The sequence below is a fragment of the Colossoma macropomum genome, unplaced genomic scaffold (assembly GCF_904425465.1).
Source record: "Colossoma macropomum unplaced genomic scaffold, Colossoma_macropomum, whole genome shotgun sequence".
NCBI classification, from domain to species: Eukaryota; Metazoa; Chordata; class Actinopteri; order Characiformes; family Serrasalmidae; genus Colossoma; species Colossoma macropomum.
This window is the reverse complement of record NW_023494804.1, coordinates 32,385,724-32,412,586: the sequence shown is the minus strand read 5'-3', so window position 1 is coordinate 32,412,586 and position 26,863 is coordinate 32,385,724. Positions and strand designations below refer to the sequence as shown.

General features: G+C 39.9%; 1 protein-coding gene across 2 annotated transcripts in view; it reads right to left on the bottom strand.

Moving 5' to 3' along the window:
• Positions 1-26,863, bottom strand: part of tiam1a (TIAM Rac1 associated GEF 1a) — a 131,577-nt gene that overhangs the window by 92,968 nt on the left and 11,746 nt on the right. The window contains exon 2 of one of the 2 annotated variants that reach the window (XM_036594673.1): positions 17,700-17,839. The exons of the other annotated variant lie outside the window; for it this stretch is intronic. The gene's annotated coding sequence lies outside the window, so the exon portion shown is untranslated. The remainder of the gene's footprint in view (positions 1-17,699; positions 17,840-26,863) is intronic. 2 annotated transcript variants of the gene reach the window in all.

Sequence of the window (26,863 nt, the reverse complement as noted above, 5' to 3'; positions counted from 1 at the left end):
AATCAACCATAAATGCAATTCATGATGTAACTAACTGTGTAATTATCTATGTAATTACACAATTATTGTCGTCCTTCACATTTTGCCATGTTTTGTCAGTGTTTTACATTTAAAAGAATAAAAAAAAAATCAGACTCAAAGTTGCTGAATGTTAATTGGATGTAAATATGATTCTTTACTCATCAAATTATGTGGAAAAACCTGTGTATTATATTTAAATAGTATAGCAAGTCGGCAAATAGTCATCTTAATATGATTTCCATTTGATGAATAGTGGCACTGTTGTTCTGCAGAGAGGAAAATGTACTGTTTGCCATGCTGTTAGAACTTCTGAACAAACAAAGGTTGGAAGCGTGGACTCTGACCTGTGGATAGAGAATGTAGATCAATTGTAAATGTCATTCATTATGTAGCTAACTATGTAATTCGCTTTGTAATTACATAATTACACTTGATTAGCAAGAGCAAATAGCAAAACGACAGTAACAGTTCCAGATTTCTAAAGGATAACTTCAGGACAACATTAGTCAGTAAATGTCAACATCAATTTTGTTATATTATTCAAATGCAATTATGTAATTACACATTATTTACAGCTTTAAAACTGCAAGTTGGATCTTTTTTTCTGTTTGTTTTGTGGTCAAGAAAGGACAAAAAACATGGAATATAGTAACTTTTCAACTTTTCATCAAACTCAAATAAGAATAACACATCTCCTTTTCTACTCGCAAACCAACCGAATGTTAATTAAAAGTATAGAATCTATTTTATTAATACATTAATAGATTTTTGTTGTTTTTCATGTTTTGGCATAATCTGAAAAAGCCTGTTTTCCTTTTCATTGTGTGTAAATTTCATGATGAATGGACCAAAAGAAACGGCCCAAAATGACTTGGAAAGACGTCTGGTTCCCTTGACTTACACTAAAAGTAAAGTCTGTTTTTTCTTTCTCCTGTAAAGTTACCATGTTGGAGATATGAGCCTTCATTCCGACAGCAGCGATATGCTTGTTCCAATGCGCACTACTCTTGTTTTATTGCCAGCGATAAATGTGGCTTGTAAGGGTTAAACAAAGCCAGACTCCAGCTATTCAACGTGCTTCGCTAACTGTGCCAGTACATCCTGTATGTGGCGGCCACACATTTATCTGTAGTAAAATGTATGCACTAACAACGTCCCTGGCTATAAATCATTTAGACAGGTTGGGGGAAAAAAGCCATAGACACTCAGTCATTATAATCCTCCCACTTTTTGGCTGTATTGGGAGAAAAAGAGGCTGTTAATGCTGAAGAGTGTGGATGGGAGGAATGAGAATAGATGGAGAGAATACCTCCCAGACAGACGGAGGGAGAGCGGCTGTGGGGGAAAAGACAGAACTGCACATTTCTTTCCCTGCACCAGGTCCCATTAGCCAAGCGCTTAGTCTTTTGTTTCGGTTCGCTATCGTTTAAGGCCCGGGGCAAAGAGCAGAGTTATAGAACTCCCCTAAGCCCACCGGTAGAGCAGAGACAGGCGAGAAGGAGGGAAGCCGAGAGGGAGCGAGGGAGAGAAGGAGGAGAGAAGACAAGGAAAGAGGAGTTCTATTGTTCTCTCAGCTGGAGTCTGTAATTCAGTGTGAGCTCAGCCCGGCCCTATTAGTCTAATTGAGGGAGCAGAGACAAAGAGACGAGCACAATCAGCACATGGCCGGCTTCTTACACTGCTGAGTCATTAGCTTACAGAAATCTTCCACTGCACAGATCCAGAGACAGTCTCATTGCACGCTTTCAATCATTAATCGACTGAATCCATTTTATCTTCCTCCAATCAAGTTCATGTAGGGAGCAGTGTTCTCATAAAAGCTTACAAGCCCATTAATTTCTTCACCAAATGCTGGAAAAGAAGGAAAAGACAAAAAATGAAATTAAAGTAAATATTTATAGTATTATAAATGGAGCATGACAAGTCTTATAAACCAGACGTAAGCCTCTCATTAGAGGGTCTGATGTGCTTTCTTGCTTAATGTGGCCAAGAATGGCCTACTTTGACAGGAAATGGCCGTTTGACTGACTCAGACCCAACTCCAACCTCTTGTTTTTGTGTGATCTGGAGGCGTACGTGACAAAGTGGTTTGCGTCTGAAAACAGATGAAGATGCAAACCACTTTATAGGCAGTCTGGACTGCTTTCTGAATGAGGCACAATATAGAGAAACCAATAAAAACAGAGATCATTTACATACGGGGCAGTCATGGACTGGAGGTTAGGGAACAAGCCTTGTGACCGGAAGGTCGCCGGTTCGATCCCCTGAGCCGACAGCATATAACTGAAAAGCCTTTGAGCAAGGCACCTGACCCCCAACTGCTCCCCGGGCACTGTGGATAGGGCTGCCTACCGTTCCAGGCAGGTGTGCTCACTGCCCCCTAGTGTGTGTGTTCACTAGTGTCATGTATGTGGGCATGTCACTGCATGGATGGGTAAAATGCGGAGGTAAATTTCCCCGTTGTGGGACTAATTCAGGGTAACTTAACTAAATTCTTCATAGAAAATTACTGAAAACGTTTAAACATGAAGCTATTCACAAAATTTTTCCCAGTCCAGCCACTATATCTTCCAAAACGGTCAGCTGGCAAGCAAGTTTGTTTCCTGTCAGAAAGATTAGAACAGATGTACAGAAATGGGGACATGTGAGCATCACAGCAGTCAGCTAATAACTATCACACGCTTCACGTACGTGTGGACAGAACAACTGAGGCTCTGACTGAAACAGGCAGACGGTGACTGGTGACTGCAGACTCGGCTACAATTCACAGCCACAATCTAACATTAATCCGAGGAATCCTGCCCAGAACTTTATATTTATACTGCTGGTTGAATTGAAGAGAGTCAAATTCAACACCTTATATGAAATTTGTGATATTTCTTCTATTTTGTGGAGGCTTTTAGCCCAATTCTACTGAACTTTGGGCCTTGGTGGCTCATGGATGCTGTAGGCTTTTCTTCTATCTAATAACAATCTGAGGAATCCTACCCAAATCCTTGATCTTTTGCTGTTGGTTGAATTAGGAAGAGTCAAATGAACTCTTTCTATCAGAATTGTGGACACTGCAAGTATCTTGTGGAGGCTTCTGGCTCTACTTTGCTGAACTTTGAGCCTAGTGGGCCTTGACACTGGATGATCAAAACATGCCACCTAAAGCTTCTAATAACACTACTGAGGAATATGTCACCATGGCTCAAATGCGTGAATTGTTGGACCAGCAAAAAGATTTTTACAGAACTTTGCTTGAACAGCAACAAAAGAGCTTTAACACTTGTGTACAGATCATAGTTGATTCTTCAAACAGGAGGATCGATGATCTGTCAATACTATTTAAATACAAGGAGATACACTCAAAAAAATTAACCAACAGGTTTGTTGTGTCACGTGGTCTCCCCCCTCTGTGGAGATTCAACTTCGACTCCCACTCGCACACCTGTGAGTGATCCTGGACTCATTAACCCTCTATTGCACAATGTTGCCCCAGAGCAACAAACTCATTTTCCTCACTTCACAATAACATTACACATAATTAAAGACAACGATAGGGTTACCAATGAAGGAATGAGTTTGAGTAAGTCAATAAAAAGCTTGTTGTTTGTCACACTATCTCTTGGTGGACACATTTATACCTCTATTTTAACATTCTGTATGCATTTGCTGAAATACGTTTGTTGTCTAGAAGCAACATTGTATGACAGGGCAATGGATTTAGTCTCAAGTCAGGTCTCTTCACTTCAGGGAACACGGCTCTATATCATTTCTTCCCATTGTCGCACAATGTTGCCTCAAGGCAACATACTCCAAAAGGACCCCTGCACACATTATTGTTTTAAAATGTAATAATCAGGTCCGAAAAAATAAATCAAGGACCATTTTATGCAAGAAAAGTGAATTGATAAATTGCTTTCATAATACATGCAGTAGAGGCTTAACTGCCTCATATATGCCCCTTTGTTAGACCTCTGCTTGCAAAGTCTCAGTGTTTCCTAACCTGAGTTTTTGAGCCTGTTTCCTTTGTATTGTTTCTCTTTTTTGACCCTCGTTTTGTTAATATGGATCTGCCTTCGTTATTGCCAGCTTGTGTTTTGACCCCTGCCTGTTTTATGGACTCTGAGTATTGGAACGCCCCAAATAGAGACTCTTCGCATTTGTAACCTGCTTCCCTACATTAGATGTTGGACTTACAAACTCAAATATGTCGACATTAAACACTTGAATAAACGTTTTTCTTTAAGTAACTTTTTTATGCAAAAAGGAAAAAAAATTTATGAACTAAACTTTATTTTGATCCAAAGAGAATTCCATTTCAATGAAACTAAGATAAATCTCTTGAAATGTTTAAATTGTGTTTAATCAACAGTTGAACCTCATATTGAGAAAATTAGATATTAAAGATATTACATATGCACACTGAATATATACATACCGCTCAACTCTGTACTTCAAACTTATTTGATTTGTTTTGATGTCAAAAATGTAAAGGAACAAGACTGTATACTCAATAATAACTTCAGTCATATCTCTCGAATTTCTCTGCTCATTTCAATGAGCTACATGTTACAAATAATTATAAGTACTTCATAATTTTATGACCAGCGCTAATTGTAACTAAGAGTCAAACCTGTGTATGGACCCACACTTCAATTCTTCTTGATTATGTAATATATGTATTACTTACATAGTAGTTACTGAGTAATTACTGAATAATAATGCCGCAGCTTATTTCAATGTTAGAACATTTGGTCTCTAAGTTGTCAAATATGGTCCATTCTCTGTTGTTGGTTGACTCTGTTGAAAACTGAGGGTCCCCACCCAACATTTATCATTTCACCTCCTATACACACACCCAGGGTTCTCAGGTATCAGGCCATAATGGCTTCTCTTATAGCACCTTCTTTCTCCAAGCTGTGTGACAGCGTTGCCCTCTTTGTTCACTATAAGCTGGATAGGTGCAGTCATGCTTCAGTAAAACCCCCCTGACCTGTCCCAACAGGAGAGAACTAGTTCCTCTCCCACTTTCCCTCCCTCTCTCTTCCTTTTTCACTCATCTACTGTACCCAAAATACCACTGCAATCCTACCTGCTGAATGCCGCAACTGAAAACGATGGTAATATAAGGGGTGTGTGTTGAAAACAGTTTGCTTCAAAACACGGCAGGTGTAACCCTGACAGGCCTGACTGCAAAGCCTCATGTGTCACACCCCAACGCCGTCACGCTATGCCAAAATTCCTTATTGCAATTATATTGCTAAGTATTGATTGCATTGACCACACTGTTCCTTTCAATTTGTTAAAAACACATCAGTGAATCCCTCGAGTGACATGGTTAAATACTGGTTTACAATCAGAGGTAATAGAGGCAATATAAAAATATATCACAGTAGTTTAAGAAGTTTTAATGATTCATAATAGATTTGATACGTTTACTGAAGTTTACTATCAAAAACTATGAGTACAAATCACTTTTCACTTACTATACTGCACTAAATCCAATTAAACAGGACTAATTATACTGTCGTTATAATGAAATATGCAGTTGGTCAGTTTTTTTAAAGCACTGACAATATCCACATCATAAAAACACTCGGGAAAGCATACTGTGACATATTGTGGCAATATATCAATATATATAACAATTAATTTTGTCATATTTTCAAGCCTTTTACACCAAAATGGTTGGTTAAATTCCTAGACGGCTCATTTGAAAAGCATATAAATATACCAACACTGATTAACCTTTAGAGGAGCAATTTTGTAGTATAGTATATCATTTCTCATTCGTTGCTCATCAAAACAAGTAAAGACATTTGATCAAGATGATCAATTTGATCTATGCATTGCAAACTTTCAACAGGTACTACATTTTTGTCTGTAAGCGGAAGAAGGGATTTTTTTTTACAATCTAATGAGTCTGACGAAAAGCTATTTTCATGTGCAGCCGAATTTTTGGTTATTTTTGACCTCAAAACAATTGGAAAGAAGTCGACAGGACAAACTTGTCTGTACAGAATGTAAATGAATGCAAATTCATATTAGTTATTACATAATCTAATACTGTTATTTAAACAGTAGAGCAAAACAACAATAGTAACTCTAAGGGTTAACAAACGATATGTCGTTCAGCCCAACTCCACACATCCTACAGACCCACTACTACTCCACCCACAGCCCTCAGGCTGCCTCCTCAGCTCACTCACATTCCTCACTGGATTCCCGACCGGGGGGGTGGGGGAGGGGGTCCGAGAAACAGGTGGAGGGCGGGGAGGAGGAGGTGAGAGGGTCATTGATCACTGAGAAAATCAGCTTAAAGCAACAGTTTAGCAAAAAAAAAAATAGCTCACCCTAAATGTAGTCAATCTGCCAAGACGTCTTTGGTGTCTGAAGTTTGCTTCTTTAACTACGAGCTTTGAGCTAATGTAGCTAAGAAGTAATAGAAGCTAATATGCATTAATTAGCACTAAACAAACTGCATGCCTAAAACATTACACTTAAATCAAACTGTATCGAGTTGTTAAGACAGTCAAATGTTTTTCGATTTAAAATAGACCTCGTTATGACATGGTAAGTCATACTGCCACTGATAAAAAAATACACTGCATGCCTGAGAACGGTAGTAGCTTCAGTGCATTTTTTATTACTGTATTAGTTAAGTTTAGTCTATTAATAAAGATAATGAGGTAAGCTTTCATTACCTGTTAGCTACATCAAGCAGGCATCAACTACAGCCAAACGCACTGTGGTAAGCATACTTTAGGCCACTTCATGCACTGAACCAATTGCAGTTAGAAGGAGGACTCAGAACAATTGATGTGTTAATTATGACCAATGGCTGTCAGGGGTTGGTCTCAGAACAGATGACACGTTGACCAGGACCAATCGCAAGTAGGGGGATATCTCAGAACCAGCAAGGCAGTGATTAAAACCAATCACAGATAGGTGAGGTCTCAGAACAAATGATGTGTTAATTATGACCAACTGCAGTTAGGAGGAGGTCTCAGAATGAACAATGCACTGACTAGGACCAATCACAGTTAGGGGGAGGTCTCAGAATAAACGGCATACTGATTAGAACCAATCGCAGATAGGGGGACATCTCAGAACCAATGACACGGTGATTAGAACCAACCGCAGATGGGGGGTGTCTCAGAATGAACAGCACGTTGATTAGAACCAATTGCAGATGGGGAACATCTCTGAACCAACGACATTGTGACCAGAACCAACCACAGACAGGGGGATGTTTTAGAATGAACGATGTGGTGATTAGAACCAATTGCAGACGGGGAACATCTCTGAACCAACAACACAGTGATTAGAACCAGTCACAGTCGGGGAGACGTCTCAGAACAAACAACATGTTGATCAGGACCAATCATGGTCAGGGGGAGTCAGCAAGCAGAGTATAATGCACCATTTAAACTCAAACCACTGCAACATTTTGGCCAAAAAGATTAGAAATGTTTTCATTTAAAGTTGGCTCATAGTTTCAGCTCAAAACTAAAGAAGCAAAGGACCGTGTCAGGTAAGCAAAAAACTGTGAAAATTAAATTAGCTTAAAATCCAAGACTGGAAAGAGAGAAGAACTGAGAAGGGACAGAGGGGAAGAGAAAGGGAGATATTCCTGTTTCTGGTTAAGACCTTCATGAGAAGCTTATCAGCAGTGGTTCTGCCCTATTTACATGTTTTCATTTTCCCTCTATAAGCCTCACTGCCTAGTAACCGAACACATCCGACACACCACGGCCGCGAGATTTAAATCTTGAATTAAAGGGAATGGAGGGAGGGCAATGAAAACAACCTGGGAGGTAACGGCATGATTCATACGCACTCAAAAACCAGCTTGGGCAGATAACGTCCCGGCTTAGAAATGGATTCCCAGCAGGGAGAAAATACACCAGTATAACAACGTCATTCCAATGAATGACTATCCCAGCATAAGTACGCTGACATTTCCTCTCATTTCGGATTATTAACAGCTATATCTTGTACACGTAAGGCATGTGCCACTATTAAAGTCCATGTAATTTATACAAATGTCAAAGTTAATGTGCATCAGTAGAAACGTGTGCTGTATGTAGTGAATGTAATATGCACTGCACCGTATAATAACACCTATATATTAGATAACGACTCCGAAATTAACCGCATTTGTGTGTCATTTCCGCGTGGGCAGTGGTGGAAGGGAGTCGGACTCTGGTGCCGGTAAATATTTACTGTCCATTAATCCTAATGAAACGGGCAGACCTCTCTTCCACGTTTGCTGCTCTGAAGCTGCTCAATCTTGTAACCCAGGTGACCTTTCGTGTGAACAGTGACCATTTTCACTGTTGTTTTAGCCTCCTATGCTAGCATGAGGGAAGAATGTCTGGCGCCATATGTATCCTCCCTAACTACACAACTCGAGAATGCTAGGAGTTAGCTAGAATACGAAAGGCATAAGCTAACCCTAGAAAAAGCGAGACACTGTCAGCGCCTGCTGCTTGATTTAAAAGTGGAAAGCAAAGACTTCATATTGGTCCAATCAGAAGTTAAATTACCTGCATGCTGCTCTATGTGCTGCAGTGTTTTCTGCTGTGGTTCTTTTTCTTGCTGTCTTGTTCTACAGACACTGAGTTCGTTTACATGCACTTAATAATCTGATAACTGCAGGAAATCAGGTTTTGACAGTAATCCGATCAACGCATTTATATGCACTTGAGTAAACAGATAATGGGGAAACTCCGTGTCTACATGAACCAGACAGTTATCGGATTTCTGCTTTGCAACCCTCCAATAAATTCACAGAACAAGACGTGACATAAACATAATGTAAACTCGAACTTCATGTCGCAGCTTAAAAAAAAAAATTGTGCCACTTTACCTGAAAATATGAGCATACATCATCTAGAAAATAAGGAATATTTACATCCTTCATTTCATTAAGCATGTTTTCAGTTTCAGCGTCGCTCCAAAAGTGTTTTGCTGCGTCTCGCAGCGACACTGCTCGCTTATTTCCAGTACCGCTGTCTGTTTTTGCACAAGCTCAGACTGAGAAATCTGAAAGAAATCAGAGTAAGAGTTTACATGCACTGAGAAATCTGATTACTGAGTGGAAATTCAGCCTCTTTATCAGATTTACTAATCAGATTTCTAGATCGGAGTATGTTGTTTATATGACCATTTGAATAATCAGATAACTGCAGTAATCTGATTATGATTGGATTATTGAGTGCATGTAAATACACTCACTGATAAAACTTGGTAATATAATGCTAGCTAGCTAATCTACGGCAGCAGTGTAGGTATAAAGCGAACATCAGAGACCCTTATTTGAATTTCTAAAAGGTGTAAAGTTCATAGTGTGACTACTACACTAACACCAACAGCCACGTTCTAGTCCAACCAATCAGTTTTGAGAGCCATTTTGTGATTATATTCTTCCATGCCTTAATTCTTTTGATGGATTATGAAAAATTAACAAATTTTCATCATTTTAAACAAAGAAGCTGCTGGTATTCTAACAAGAATGGACTGACCACACCAAAGACCAGACCACAACACCACTTAAGGTGTTTGGGATTACATAGATTGTGAGAAGCAAAAAATGCAACCGACTTCTCAGACTGAGCTTTGGAGGTGTGTAAGAATATCCCTGCCACATGCAGATTCACTAAATACTGGAAATTTGAAATTACATTTAGTCGTTGTGGTTTCTGTGTGATTTTCTGTTAAAAATGTTTTCTGCTTTTTTCCTGGTGCTAAACATGAATAACTTGTCTATAATGGCCATTTTGTCTGGAAATCAAATAAATAAAGTGTGGTCTCTGCTTTTAATTATTATATTTCTAAAGTTATATGGCCAATTAGTATTGCTATGTTTTTAAAAAGGACTTTAAGAAAAGTATAAGTGATAACGGTGTGTGTTTAAGAGGTGCAATTCATGATTATAAACTAAATGCAATTATGCAATTATGACTTTAAGCAGTTAAATATGCGTAGTACAGCAAAGTAACAGTAATCTATAGTCTATGTATACAGTTATGTCACACTGTCCTGTTTTATGTTATGAGGACACCATAAAAATAAGCTTTGGGGCTTTTTTGATTTTAGCATCTGTGATTTTAATATGTCTAATGGCCACAATATATGTATATTAATCACCAAATAAATCCATTCCTTACATAATAACTCAACATGTGATCAATAATAACAACCTCACTCAGACCTGGCATCAAAGTACATCTGCCTCGCCTCATATCATAGTAGTATCTGTGATACCATGCCTCCAAATCCAGGCTGAGGTTCTTTATGCACTGTCCTTCGGTTCTTTTAAAGCCTGCTATCAGCGAGAAGATAAGCCCCTTCACCTAGAGAGGAGCAGAACCAGCACTGTAGGGCTGATCTGAATCTGCTCTCACTCCACACTGAGGCCTTACAGCACATACCGTTTGAAGTCAAGGAGAGATCAGACCCAGCACTGTATCCTGACCTTACATGTGTCTGCTTTAACCTCTCTCTGAAGGTTTATATGTTCACTGTACGGCCTTCAAAGTCACACTTATCAGTCTCCAGTGCCGGGATTAACATATATTAGACAGCATGGCTCCCTGCTCCTCACTTAAACCCTTCTAAGCAGGAGGGAAAGACCTCCGTCTCCATGCTTATGCTAAAGGCAGGCAGCCCGTGAACTCCACTCAAAGGGAATCGACAAACCCTTATCTGAGACTTTTTAAAACACTGCGTCTGCAAGTCAACTCCATCATTTCATGCTTTATTGTTCTTTCTGAATGTTCTGGGAGGGAGCTTAGGCCATGGACGTCACTATCAATAACAAAAACAGATGCATAAGTTTGAACACCAACAATCAATTTACATGTTGTTGACTTTCTATGTGAAAATTCTCAATAGAGAACAAAGATAAACAAGGCATTCTTCTGCTAATTTTGGTGAACTTCTATTTATGTGTTCAATGTTTTGTAAAAAATTATAACATGAAATATGAAAATGTGCCATAACGTTCACAAAGGCCACATTTTGCAATGTCAAATTCAGCAAATAAATATTAATTGTGTGTTAAAATGTCTTCTCAGTGAAGCATAAGTACTTTTTCCACTTAAAGTTCAACAAAACATTATTTGTATAGGGGTGCTAAAACTTTTGCATACATCTGTACATTATTACATTCTAAAATTTTAATCAAGGACACATTTCTCTGCTTTTATAATGATCGGAAATTGATGAAAAGGTATTGTCGCTTGTCTTGTTTTGTGGAACGAGAACAATTCGTGCATTGAAATGAATGAAAATGTCCTAAGTGTGGACACAAATCTGTCCAGACACAACGTAACTCAAATGTGAATGTAACTATAATCATATTAATAGATTTAAAAACAACAACAAAATGACGGTGACAACTCGACCTCTCAGTTACAACAATGCTCAGGTTGACTTGTGGAGTCCTGACGTTTATCTGGGCTCAAGTTGGGCCTGTAACTGACCGAGCAGTGAATCACAGCCAGAGTTAAATAGGGAAATGTTGGAGAGACTGAGGATGAGACAGCGAGAAAAAAGGCTGATAATTAGACAGCTACTGTACTTCTGCTTCTACTGGATCCCTCATGGTTTTACTACTTGCAGCCTAGGGTGATATGGCAAAAACATAAAAGCAGGATATTTCAAGACGTTTTCACGATACGTGCATCATGTCATTTAGTTTTTCAGAAATTTAATAAGCTGGAACGGGGAAAAAGCCCCAGTGGTGCCACATTTAGGAATGCAATCAAAAACTATGAATGTGATGATTTTTATTCAACGTTTCACATGCTGCACTTAATCTAATTATAGAGGAATCATTATGCTGTTTTTGTAATGAAGCATGAGCTGTTCAGTGTTCTTTAAGTATTGATGATACCATGGTATACTCAGAATACCATATTGTGATGTGATGTGACGAAATGCAACACAATAACGCGAAATACTACCTAATTGCCCGCCCATCCTGCAGCCTGTATACTGAATGTCTACAGGTGAGCATCGATCTCACCTCTTTACTCTTTAGCTTAGATGACATCAGGCTTAGCTCTGAGTAATACCACTGAATGTGCTTATGAAAAGAAATTCATGTTGTCTGACATGTTAATTGCAATAGCATTATGGTGAAGTAGCAAAGGTGATATACAGCACACGTGTCAGGCTCCAGTCCTCATGGGCCAAAACACCACAGACTTCATAGCAAAGGTGATATACAGCACACGTGTCAGGCTCAAGTCCTTGCAGGCCAAAACACTGCAGACTTCAGTACTCTGCCTCATTAAACACTCATTAAATTAGCTCATCAGCTAATTAGCAAGACCTTCATGAACTGAACTGATGAGAGTAAACACTAATCTCCACAGCACTTTGGCCCAGGAGGTCCCCAGTTTGACATGCCTAAGATATGATATACAGTATCAAAGTATATCACAGTATACAGTAACATGTTTGTTTGTTACTCAGTGGTCTGGTGGACCCACCGCATTATTGTTTTTTTTAAATCAATACAGCCAAAACAACATACATAACAAAGTGGTTCTCCTTTAGCAGCTGCAGCCAGTCAGCAGCCTGTCCATGTTGTCCACCCGCCCCCCACACACACACATATACAAACACATACACACACACACAGACACACACTAACAGCAGGCCATGTAGGAGGAGAACAGAGTGAAGGACACAGCTCCTCCACACTTTTACTCCCCGTGGGTTCAGCCCAACACCACATGTGTAATATAAATGTGTGGGGGGCGAACAGAGTGAAGACACTGAAAATGGGTTATTTTATATGTTCTTCACAGAAAATGAGCAAAAGACAAGAAATCTGGGGTTGAAATAATAATAAATCATTTTTTCTTTTGGTAAACATTGAAAATGGGTCCCACAGACCTGAACACCACACAAGGGTTAACATATTGAAAAAATGTAAACATAAAATGTGGCCTGTGCAGAGGTTATGGTATGTAATTATTTATTTAGCACAAAAATGTGCATAAAATGCCATATTGTGTTTTTAAATGAATGTTTGGAACAGGGGTGCCCAAACTTTTGCATCCACCTCGGTGAGTGGAAATTGAATGGAAACGTGTGGCATAATTAACTCCATACAAAATTACACACATGCACACGTACACACACACAGGTACTCTATCTGCTCCAGATTGGACAGCGGTTACCTGGTTACGGACAGTGAAGTGAGGGGAAAATGACAGGAGAACGGGGGCTAATTTCTCTGCTCTGTTTTTGGAGAGTGGATGGGGAGGATGGAAGGATGGAGGGATAGAGGGATGTGGGAGGAGAAGGGGGGCACAGATGGGCTTTGTCTGTTCAGACAGAAGAGGAGTTTGGCTGCGGAAACTTATCATTACCACACACACACACACACACACACACATACATACATACACACACACGCAGCGTAAGTGTTAGTAAGAAGTGGTCTAACTGGTTTAATAGATTCAGGAGAAGCACCTCAGCACTTTTGTCGTTATTTTGATGCGTGTTTTTTCATGTTTTTGGAAAATCTGACGAGTCTGACACGCCGCTGCCACAACATCTCAATCTCAAACCAACAGCGCAAAGAGCTGCTGCAGGAGACGGATGAGGAGAGACGGAGCAGGTAGAGAAAGAAACACAGCGAGAGGAGAAGATGCAGACACAGCAGTGCAATCATCTGCCATTACGACTGTTTACTCAGCAAACTGCGGCAGCCTGCATCAACAGTGCAATCAGAGGGAGAAAAGAGGGAGAGATTGTTTCTATTTTTACTTGTTTTTTGTTTTGTTCTGTTTTTTTCTTGTTTTATATCACACCGCAGCGCTCACTGCTTTGGCAGTAGTGTAGCTTAGTAGAGCAATAGAGCTGCGTAGAACTGCATATTATTAAAGGGCCCATATCTTTGATTTTTTTTTGTATCTTTTTTCACCCCCTGAGGTCCACTTGCAATATTTGTGGTGGTTTCTGTAGCAAAAACAGTCATAATTCATTACAGCAGGACCATTTTCCAACCTTGTTTTCTTCTATTAAAAGTTTTTTTATTGTTACTGTGCCTTTAACACTGATATATGTAAATGATCTCTGTTCTGATTGGTTTCTCTATATTGTGCCTCCTTCAGAAAGCAGTCCAGGCTGAAACACTCCTTATGACGACTACTATTGAAAGGGCATGCCCGCAGAATAGGTGGGTTTACGGAAACAAGACTGATATTCAGAATTCAGAACCATTAGCCCACTGTGTTTGCACACAGAATTAGACCTCCGCATTCAACCCATCCGTGCAGTGAAACACCCACATACATGCACACTAGTGAACACACACACTAGGGGGCAGTGAGCGCAGCCCGGGGCGGTGGGCAGCCCTATCCACGGCACCCGGGGAGCAACTGGGGTTAGATGCCTTGCTCAAGGGCACTTCAGTCACATACTGTCAGCTGAGGGGATTGAACCAGCAACCTTCCGGTCACAAGGCTGGTTCCCTAACCTCCAGCCCACGACTGCCCCATATGTAAATGATCTCTGTTTTGATTGGTTTCTCTATATTGTGCATCATTCAGAAAGCAGTCCAGGCTGAAACACTCCTTATGACTACTACTATTGAAAGGGCATGCCCGCAGAATAGGTGGATTTATGGTTGTTTATGTTGGTTTTTGTGACATCACAAAAACAAGACTGATATATGTAAATGACCTCTGTTCTGATTGGTTTCTCTACACTGTGTCTCATTCAGAAAGCAGTCCAGGCTGAAACACTCCTTATGACTACTACTATTGCCTGCAGAATAGGTGGATTTCTGGTTGTTTATGTTGGTTTTTGTGACATCACAAAAACAGGAATTTAAAACGGCTGTTTAGGCAGCTCGGTTTGCTTGTATGAACCATACAAAGTCAAAAGTGAATGGTACATTTCAAACCTTTAGTCTTAAAAGACTTTAGTCTTAAAAAAACAACAACCGCTGGGGAATTTTTTTTTCACGATATGGGCCCTTTAATGTGCACACGACAGAAAACCTGTTGACACAAAACACATTTGCAATAGAAACTGATTGACACATGCAAGAAATAGAGATTAGCCTAATAATAACTCTTTAATCTCAAGATGTATTAATCAGCTCGTGTAAATGATTTGAAAGTAATACGTGTGTTTTGTATTTATGACAGTGAGGGATAAATAGAGGGAGATGGTTGTGAATGCATAACGTCTTCTCCCATCTTAAATGACTTTTTTTGTCCAATTTTGCTCCAATCTTCATTAATGAGATTCATATGAAGCGTCTCTTCTGAATCAGAATGAAGCCTGAGGCTCGTCTCCAGCACACCTGCTGTCACACACTCCTCTCTTTAGCGGACGTACGTGCTCTCTCTCTGTAAAGCTGTGGCAATGTCTCCGTATTCAGACGGGGGTGACGCAGGGCCCCCCGCTGATCATGAGAAGAGTGATGAAACGCTTTGAAAGCATCTGCACATCCCCTCTGTTTGTCTTCAGTGTCAAAAATACAACAGAGACAACAGCGTCACTCCAAAACAGCGAACCAGGATCTCTCACTCAGTTCAGTACAGCTCAGGTCAGTTCAGTTCAGATGAACTCAGTTCAACTCAACTCAATCCTATAGCTTTTAATCAGTAATTCAGTTCTCTATACGTAATACATTCAACAAGCTGTTTATCAAGAACTCACTTCTCTAAGCTCAATAAGCTTTTACTCAATAACTTCGTTCTCTATATTCCATAAGTAATAAGCTTTCATTCAACATTTAAATTCTCTAAATTCAATAAGATGCTATACATTAAGTCAATTCTCTATGTTCAATTCAGCTCAACTCAATTCAAATAGCTCTTCTCTAAATTCAGTTAACTTTTACTGATTAACTCTATTTTCTATATTAAGCTCAACTCAGTTCAACTGAATTCAATTAGATTTTATTCAGCAATTCGATTCTCTAAATTCAATTCAATACACTTTTATTTACTAACTTCAGTTTCTATATGTGGTTCAATTCAACATAATCCAACTCATTCAGTAATTCAGTTCTCTAAATTCAATTCAATACACTTTTATTCATTAACTCTATTTTCTATATTAAGCTCATCTCAAATCAACTGATTTCAATCACCTTTTATTCAGTAATTCAATTCTCTAAATTCAGTTCAACAAACTTATTCATTAAGACTATTCTCTATAATAAGCTCAACTCGATTCAACTGAATTCAATGAGCTTTTTTATTTAACTTAAGTCTCTATATTCGATTCAGTTCAACATAATTCAACTCATTCAGTAATTAAATTCTCTAAATTCAATTCAATAAACTTTTATTCAATAACTCTATTCTTTGTAATAAGCTCAGCTCAATTTAAATCAATTCTCTCTGTTTTTAATTCACTTCAACACAACTCAACTCAACTCAGCAATTCAATTCTATAAATTCTATTCAATCAAATAGAAGTATTCTGTAAATTGATTAAAAGCTCTTGCCATGAATATATTTAGTTACGGTATTTCTAAAGCATCACTGATATAACAACAACTGTTAAGAAATTGAATAAGTCTAAGGTTTGACTGCAAATAAGATTTGGTTTGAAATGATCAAGGACTCTCTCTCTCTCTCTCTCTCTCTCTCTCTCGTTGCTCTCTGTGTAAAGACTACACCCCTCTTTCTGATGTTAACCTTACGGCCTCTGCTTTGCATGCTTTCTCTTTCTCACTGCAGTTCAGCACTGCTTTACTGGCATCAAAGCAAATGACTTCAGTGCAAATTGAGGAGTTACTCATAATAAACAGAAAGAGAAAAAAAGGAAAGAAAGTACGCAAAATTTTGACGCCTTGCCTACCGGCCATTCTTTAGGACACAAATCAGGCTGATGATCTGGCAGAACCACTTCACTCCTTAAAACACACAACACTGTCAGCATAATCCTGAAACTCGAGGTGCTACAAATTTTCTTATACAGCGTATTTCCAATCGCATCATATCTTCTTCTCACTCTCTCAGTTAAGACCTCATGCAGGCCGACGCAGCGGAACATTAAATACACAGGACACTCAGGCTGAGCTTTGTGTGCAGGAATGCCGGGAAACTGTGGCACTTAAAAACAAACAGCATGGACGTTCATTCACACACACACACACACACACATACACACACACACTCTCCTGCTTGTGACAGTGAGTGAGTGGCAGAATCAGGCTCTGGCTCTCGGCCAGAAGACCCTCATGCAACTGGCAGGAGAGAGAAAGAGAAAGAGAGAGAGAAAGAGAGGGAGAGAAAAGTGGGGGGTGTTGTGGGGGGCAGCAGTTCCTCTCCTATGGATAAACACACCTGAGGCGAACTCTCAGGAAGTCCCGCAGCCCATACAAGCCTCAACAAGACCGGGCGAGACATACAGAGAGATAGATTGAGAGACAGAGAGAGAGAAGAGGAAGTAAAGTGAAGGAAAGAAACGGCTGCATGGGGGTTATCTCATCCTTCTGCAGCTGGGTCAACATGCAGGGTCTGCGAACAAAGAGCTGCTGGAGGAGAACAAAAGACAGGCGGGGAGGTGAAAGACTGAAGCTTGTTTTGACCCTGGAGAGGACTAAAAATGTCGCACACAAACAGTGAAGTGACACACAAACACACACACAGATATACACACACACACACACACACACACACACACACACATACACATACCTCAAATGCTCATACAGAAGGCGTCAAGCGATCTTTGCAGGCAACACCTACAGGGCTGTTTCTGAACATCTGGGGACCCTAAGCGACATCCTACACAGGTGGTCCTTCCCAATCGTCTCCAGTCTTCCTCCAATTGTATACTTTTGTGCACATGAACAGAAAAAGAAATGAAAGGTTGATTAATTACCTCTGGAGTCACTGCATGTTTTTGATAAATGATGCTAAATGCATTTTAAACAGTACATACACAAGCCTCTGGTGTCTTGGTGGCCCTAAGCAACTGCTTTTTACCACTTATAGTGGTACCACTTACACCACTTTTTACCACTTATAGCTAGAAAAGAGCCCTAAACACCAAACCTACATTCACAGTGAACACAGAAGATTCAACAATTAAAGCTAAGAAATAAATACATCATTAAGTCTTTCCAGTACAAATGTGGAGTAATAACTAGCAGCGATACTGCAGACCAAACCTTGAGCTGGGCAAAGTTGCGTCTTAGGTGGAAAAAAAGGCCCGGGTTAGGCGGGAAAAGCCCCAGCTTGAGTGGACGTTGGCCAGTTAGCTACTGAACTGTTGGCCAGTTAGCTACTAGCTCAAGTGTTAGTGAGGTGAGGGTAACAAAAAGAAATGCTTTGGAGAAAGTCTGTTGTTACATAAAACTAAAAATGACCCTTTACTGCAGGGGTGTCAGACTTAACTGCTAAAAGGGCCATATTAAAAAATCTCAACCAATCCGTGGGCCAGAGAACGACTATGTTTTATTTCATTTTTAATTAACAGTTTGCTATAAACTGAACTGACCATTGTTTATTTAAAATACATAAAAACTTCAGCAGTAAAATACAGGCACTTGCAGTAGACCTTGAAATATGACATGGATACTTGAAATATTCAAAATGTATATGTCCCCAGTAGCTCAGTCTTTTAAAGCTACCTATTTGCTTTATCTAAACACCTGGCATCCTTTCTTTGCTGCAGGTTCATTAAGACTTGGGCTCAGTTTCTGAGCTGCTGAGCTGACGTTAAGTGTTTATATTGGCTGAACTGCTACTAGTGTGTTTGGTGATTCGACTGGTGTAGAATTGTGTAGAACTGAGGTATAACCGCTGTCCCATAGATTGTTGTTGGGGTAGGAGAGTCAGAGTGCACATAATGTTGCAGTGCATGCTGGGGACTGTAGTGCAGTGCATTGTGAAACAAGCTAATATAAATAGAAAATTAAAATATTTTTGCAGGCCGGATAGGATTGTGTTGTGGGCCTGATCTGACCCATGGACCTTGTGTTTGACACATGGGCTTTAGTGTGTTTGCTACCTAACCATCGAACATGGTTGGAGGTTTAGCTAACCCCAGTCTTAACCCCTTTTAGCTATTCATGCTAGCTTACATTATTGTGAAAGTAGCCAACCCTAGCCAAAACCATAACCTTAACCTTAACCTTTTTATTTTGAAGACATTTACACTAGCTAACATAAAGCTAAACCTAAGTCCTAAACTTAACCATAACCAGGTCCAGTGACAGGGGGTCATTTAGTGGAGCAAAGCCCCAACAACCAATCATCACACCCCACTTAACATACATACATGCTTCTATAAAGACAACAAAAGATTTGACGTGAAACTAAACTCCATGCACACCAGATATCGAAACCTACATCAATTAACATGAGAGGGTGTGCATGCAGCACTTTGTATTGACTTCATTTTATGGACATGTGGGAAGATAATCAGCAGACAGATTTCCTAAATGGGAAGACCTTTGCTGATGGGCTGTAAATATGGTGCTCTTCTTTATTCCCTCATGTATGTGTGGCTTCTTTGGACAGATCTACCATAAATACCCTCTGTGGTATTCAGATGCCCCACTCATGAGTTTGTTCTGGCGCCAGGCCTGACCTTAATGCTTTTATTCAAGTCGTTGCATAATCACATGATCGGTCTGCAGGCCTGTAAAACACTACTGAATGAGTAAACAGTAAGTCAGGTGATTAGACTCTGCTTCCCTTTGTAATGACAGCTATTGTACAACACCTACATCCCAGCATTGGACCTCTCTGTAAAGGAGACGACAGTCAATCATATCTGCTCATCTGTGTATACGTGTTTGTGTGGGCCAGTGAGACTCAGCCTTCACTACAGCGTTACAACAGCGGAACTGCTAGTGCATAAACACTGCCAGCGGCTAAATGTGTGTAAATCCCTGCCTCGTTACCACCCAAGTAAGATTACCACCTAATTAGGAGTCCATTCAGAGGGTGAAAAACACTTAAAAAATAAACCAGCACACTAAAAATTCACCAACAGATGACCACTAACATTCTCATATCTGTGAATTACATGCACACACACCTCTCCTACTCTTCACCTCCTCTGCCTATCAGCGCCTTGTCATGTCCCACAGCAGGCGCCGAGGCTGAGCATGTCATTACCGAACACACATGATTCTGTCTTCACACAGTGAGGCTGACACTACTGACAGTAGACTTTTCAACAGGAATTCACTTCAAAATGTGTAATTCACCTACAAGCAACTACGGCACAACAGTGTACGTTTACAGTGACCTAAATTGGGGCTGTCACTATCGATTATATTAGCAATTAAGCAATCTATTAATTATTTTGACGATTAAATGAGCAATCAGAGTTTATACAAAAGACCACATGATAAAATGGACATGATTAAAATGACATAATCGAAATTAAAAGCCCTGCAAAGCCTATCAAATTTTCCGAAATGCTTCACTGGAACAAGATAAACTGGGAAAACCTCATAAGAACATAAAAATGCTATGTCTGATACAATTGAGTACATTCATCAGGCTCTGTTTCTTAAGAGAGACCATGAGGATAATTTGACCCCATAATTGGCCAGGACCTATTACTCTATACATCAGCCAGTTTGCATTATAGCCCATGTAGTTGCTGAATAATAAGCCTCTCAGATGTTTGCATTATCATAGTGCAAACTGCCACCCAATCATTGCAGACTCATCAAATGTATATGTTTCAATTAACGGTTAATCAAGTTCAACTGAGCTGCCTTTATAAGATGTAAAGCCCTGGTGTTTGCCTACAAAGCCACAAATGGACCGCCTCCCTACCTATGGGCAACGGTCAAAACGTGGTTTATTCCTTTCCAGAGGTGTGGACTCAAGTCATATGACTTGGACTCGAGTCTGACTCGAATCATGAATTTTGTGACTTTAGACTCAACTCGAGAAAATCAAGAAAGACTTGGGACTCGACTTTGACTTAAACGTCATGTCTCAGAAAGACTCGAGACTCAAAGTGGAAGAAACGTGGAGAGAGTCTGACTGCAGACGGGATCTACCCAGCCAATTATTTTTCATGTGAATGGATTCGTTTCCTGCCGTAAATTGAATAAACAGCAGCATCGTCCGATGTCCGTCACTGTGTTTATGCTCAGATTATTTTATTTCAGAAGACAGGCGAAGAGTTAGAGCTCGAGTTCACCTCCATAAGCTGGAAACAAACGAAGCATCAACAGCATCAATGCGCCCTCACTCAGCCTTACTGGAGAAACTCACCAGGTGAACTGACCATTTTCCTTATGATAGCAAAACAAAAGAAACATATTTCTTTCTATTTGACCGATTTTAACAGCTTCTGCAGGTAAAACAACCTTCACCATGAGGCTGAAGTTGACTGTATATTCGCCAGTGTCATATTGGAATTTTCCATTCCATCTTAAATGGTGCAGCAATGAGGTGCCGGAATGTAATTGCTGCACCATTTAAGACGGAACGGGAAAATTCAAACAAGAAGCTGCTGGCATCAACTTCAGCTTCGTACATTCACCAGCATTTTGCTGTCTTTTCTGTAAACTGTTCAGTCAAATTGAGCTAAAATCATCTAAAATCATCTAAATTGAATTAAAATTAGCGGATGACCAAGTTTTTGTGCTAAACTAGTTTTTAAATTAAGTTTAGTTGTACTTTTAAAAATTTTTTATATGTAATGCAATACTGGATTTTGGATATTTTAGTTGGAAAGGTAAAGATATATATATTAATATACAGCCATTATGGCCTTAAATTAGCTGAAGAATGCAGACTGACTTGTTCAGGACTCTCAAAGATTAGGACTGTTGATTTGGGACTTGAATCGAGACTCGACTATCTTGACTCGGGACTTGAGTGTGAAGACTTGAGACTAACTTGTTACTTGCAACTTAGTGACTTGTTACCACTTCTGTTCCTTTCGAGCTTCAAGTGCAACTGAGTTTCAACCAACTAACCTTTAAGATGTAAGGAAGTCTGGCAGCATCTTAACTCACAGGTTTTTTAGACTCTAACTTATTTGTGCTAAGGTAAGGATTCAGTCTCTGAGTGGACAACAAAGCACTTTCCTAAGTCACTGTGGATCAAAACACTTGATAAATACTTTAAATGAACATGTAAATAAGTGTATTATGAAAGCCTCAGTCTCTTTCAGCCTTACTGTCTTCTTTTATAGCATGCTGTCCTTTGTACTATGTAGAACTGACTGTATTATGATTTATGCTTATTGGAGCAGTTCTGGTGAATGAGAACCTTCTGTTCTCCTGCTTGTGTGAAAAAAGCTCTAACTGACAGGCCGAATGAAGGAAGTCCTTCTTAGATTCCAAAACATGGATCTTTGTAGCGGTGAGCTCAGAGGAACTTTCAACACTTCCTCCCTCCTGCCACAGTGCCTCAGGAAGCAGGGTTAGGCAGAGATATCAGATCAGTGAAGCGTGTGATCAGGTAGCCTGACGTCAGTGAGTGTGAGGCAGACGCGCTGTGGGGGTTTGTGTTAAGTCCCACTGCAGGATCACAGAAAAGGCAGAAGAACGTATAGCAGACTGCGATAGTACTTCTGTACATCCACGTTACATTTATATATAGCAGTACATACTTCAGGCATAACATTATGACCTTGTTTCTATGCTCGTTGTCCATTTAATCAGCTCCACTTACTATATAGGTGCACTTTGTAGTTCTACAGTTACAGACTGTAGTCCATCTGTTTCTCTGCATACTTTGTTAGCCCCCTTTTACCCTGTTCTTCAGTGGTCAGGACCCCCATGGACCCTCACAGAGCAGGTACTATTTGGGTGGTGGATCATTCTCAGCACTGCAGAAACACTGATGTGGTGGTGGTGTGTTAGTGTGTGTTGCGCTGGTCTGAGTGGATCAGACACAGCAGTGCTGCTGGAGTTTTTAAACACCTCAGTGTCACTGCTGGACTGAGAATAGTCCACCAACCAAAAATATCCAGCCAACAGCGTCCTGTGGGCAGCGTCCTGTGAGCACTGATGAAGGACTAGATGGCCAACACAAAATGTGCAGCAGCAGATGAGCTATCGTCTCTGACTTTACATCTACAAGGTGGACTGACAAGGTACGAGTGTCTAATAGAGTGGACAGTGAGTGGACACAGTGTTTAAAAACTCCAGCAGCACTGCTGTGTCTGATCCACTCATACCAGCACAACACACACTAACACACCACCACCACGTCAGTGTTACTGCAGTGCTGAGAATGATCCATCACCCAAATAGTACCTGTTCTGTGAGGGTCCATGGGGGTCCTGACCACTGAAGAACAGGGTAAAAGGGGGCTAACAAAGTATGCAGAGAAACAGATGGACTACAGTCTGTAACTGTAGAACTACAAAGTGCACCTATATAGTAAGTGGAGCTGATAAAATGGACAATGAGCGTAGAAACAAGGAGGTGGTCATAATGTTATGCCTGATCATTGTATATTCCTGTGCTTTTGTGCAGCCCACGTACAACAGCACTACATTAAGTATACCAGTATCTCTTCATGTATGTCGCTTTGCCGCTTTGTATGTCTATTGTTTTGTTTTTTCATTTGTTTATATGGTTTAATTACTTTATATTTACTTTGCTTATCTCATTAGAGTCTCATGCAGTTATATCACTTCAATTTCCTGTCAGAGATCAATAAATTGTTATCAGTTATCCACAGTATAACCGTTCATTAATGACTGGAGTACAAGAACATGTAATTGTGTCTAGCATACATGCTAAAAACAGCAGCATTAGCTAGCATGACATTCTAGTTTACATTCTCGTGGACTTCAAGTGTTACCAAAGATAGAGAATATACCTCAAACTGAAGACAGACACAGCTCAAGCTAAAATACATGTACATTAGTTTATATATTGCAATTACCTTACTTTTATGTTTACTTAATTGAGTCTTGTGCTGTTGTGCCACCTCAATTTCCTATCAAGAGTCAATAAAATGTAATCAACTGTGAAGAACATCGGTGTAAACGAATGAGCTTAGCACAGAAACGGAATGGTGGCTAGCATGCATGCTACAAATGTCAGTGTTAGCTTCCTAGCTAGCTAAACTTTCTCACTTCGTGAAGCGTTTCGTTTTAGAAAGTAGACAGATACAGTCATTACCTCAGCGCAGCACTGCTCACTACCTGTACTTCTTCTTTTTTCGGTTGTTTAAATATATTTTCAGTCAGTATGTTTTGCGTTTACTTTGCTTGCTCAATCTCATGCAGTTGTGCCACCTCAACTTCTTGTCAAAGATCAATAAAATGTTATCAGTTACCTACAGTGTAACTGTGAATTAATGACCGAAGCACAGAAACATAATGGTGCCCAGATAGCGAGCGTATATTGGTCCACTGGCTTGATAAGGTTGGCACCCCGCTGACTGTTTGCTACTGCGGGTCCACCCTCGGACCACTCAGATTACTGTCCTGCATACAAGCTCTGCCTAGTTTAATCTTCTCAAACAGATTTTAAATGCTTTTAATTTGGAAAACAAGACAAATATTACATACAACCGAAAGAAAAAATAATAAAAATGTCCTTATATAAAATGATTTTATAGAAAATGTTGTTGCCGACACTGAGCTAGATTAAAATTATTTACTAAACTGATTTACAAAGTATAACTAAAAAAAGGAAGGTAGGAAAAATAAGAAAATTAGACTGTGAGCGGACAATAAGCAATAATAAGTGGAATTTTGTCAAATACTCCACTTTACCAACAATGGGCCGCCCAAAAAACGCTGAGCGAAACACTAGTGGACCACCAGCTTTGCCATCAGCAGGCCAACAGTGGTCCACTATCCTACAAACACCAGTGTTAGCTAGCTAGCTAAAGTTATGATTGTCACTTTGTAAAGAATTATTAGCATATAGCGTTTAAAATATAAAATATCTAAAGTATAATAACTGACCCATTAATTCTAGCTTGCCAAATAAGAGAATGACAGACTGAGCTCAAATAAACAAACATTACCTCAGTACAGCCCTCTGGATGCTCACCCTTATATCCTTTTTTCATTTGTTTATGTTCAATTACTTTGTTTTTCACTTATTTTGTGGAGTCTCGTGCTGTTGTGCCACCTCGATTTCCTGCCAGGGATCAATAAAGTGTTCTCAGTTATGAAGAGCATAACTGTTAATTCATGACTGAGGCATGGAGATGTGATGGTGGTTAGCATACATGCTACAAACAACAGTGTTAGCTACCTAGCGGGTTGCGATTATGACTTTGTAAAGAGTTCTTAGCAGATATTTTACAGCATAACATACTGCAAACACCAGCTTTAGCTAGTTTAAGTTACATTTATCTCTTTGTAAAGAGTTATTAGCATCTAAAAATAACAACTAACCCATTAACATTACAGTCTAGCCTGCTAAATAAGAGAATAACAGACTGAACAAACATTACCTCAGCACAGCCTTTTGGATGCTCACCCTTTGTATCCTTTTTTATTTTGTTTATATTCAATTACTTTATTTTGCACTTATTTTGTGGAGTCTCGTGCTGTTGCACCTCAATTTCTTGCCAGGGATCAATAAAATGTTCTCAGTTATCAAGAGCATATCTGTTAATTCACAATTAGGGCATGGAGATGTGATGATGGTTAGCATATATGCTACAAACATCATAGCGGGTTGCGTTTATCACTTTGTAAAGAGTTCCTAGCAGACATTTTACACAGTGATAAAACTAAAAAGAGCAACTGACACATTGACACTAAAGTAAATAAATTCTGGCCCTGATCCGGGGGGATTTCAGTTTTTCCGGCCCAGATCTGGCTGCCGGATCTGGTTTAGAATCAAATTGCTTACTGGGCACAAAGTGGCCTGCATGCATGCAGCCAAATGTGAGCCAGGAGACCACCAGCTGTAAGCCAGAGCTTCACCATTACTTGCAGAGGCGACATCATTTCCCCTGGTCTTGCCCAGAAAACAGCCAACAGTGCCATAAATGACAAAAGACAGCTAGAAGAAGAGAATAACTTTGAACCAAAGACTGATACAGATTAAGCTAAAATACATCTCTCAGTGCTGCCTTTAGTAGGGGTTATGATACCTGGTAGAAGTTAGAACATGTGTTGATTTTATGGTGCTGATGAATGTCAAGTTTCTGTTTATTTATATTTTAGCCTTATTTATCGCTGCTGTCGGAACAAACTTCCAAAAATCTCCATTTGTGTTGTTTTTCAGTTTTTGACATAATTTGAAAATGCCTGTTACCCTTTGCATTGTGTTTAAATTTCATGATGAATGGACCAAAGGAAACGGCCCAAAATTACTTGGAAAAAAGTCTGGTTCCATTGACTTACATTAAAAGTAAAGCAGGTTTTTTCCTTCTCCTATAAAGTTGTCGTTTTGGAGATACAAGGTTTTGTTCTGTCAGCAGCGATATGTTACCTCTTCTCTAGATTAGATTATGCCTCTGTCAATGATCAGTCATGGAAAACACTTTGCTGGTGATAAATAGGAGAGTCTTCCATCAGTATAATCCCCCCCACAAGAGGAGGAAACACAACAAAAGCAGCTCTCAAATGCCACAGACCCGCATGGCTGGGCTTCAAAAGCAGTGTGAGCTGAGAAGTGGAGCAGGCCAGAGTGCCACTCAGGGCCTCCTTCCGCTAAGTGATCTGATCTCTTCCAGGTCAGTGAGGAGGGGCCGGGGCTGAGGATGTCCTCGGCGTTTGGTGAAATGCGGTCAGCCACGGACATCGAGGCAGACGCACTGCTAGGTTTAAGTAGCGTAAAGGACCAACTGTCCCTTTTCCCTGGGTGTCACTCCATCACACTGTACATGAGGGCAACAGAGCGAAAGGGCTCATACAAAGCAATCAAACCCCATCAACACCTGTCCCCTTT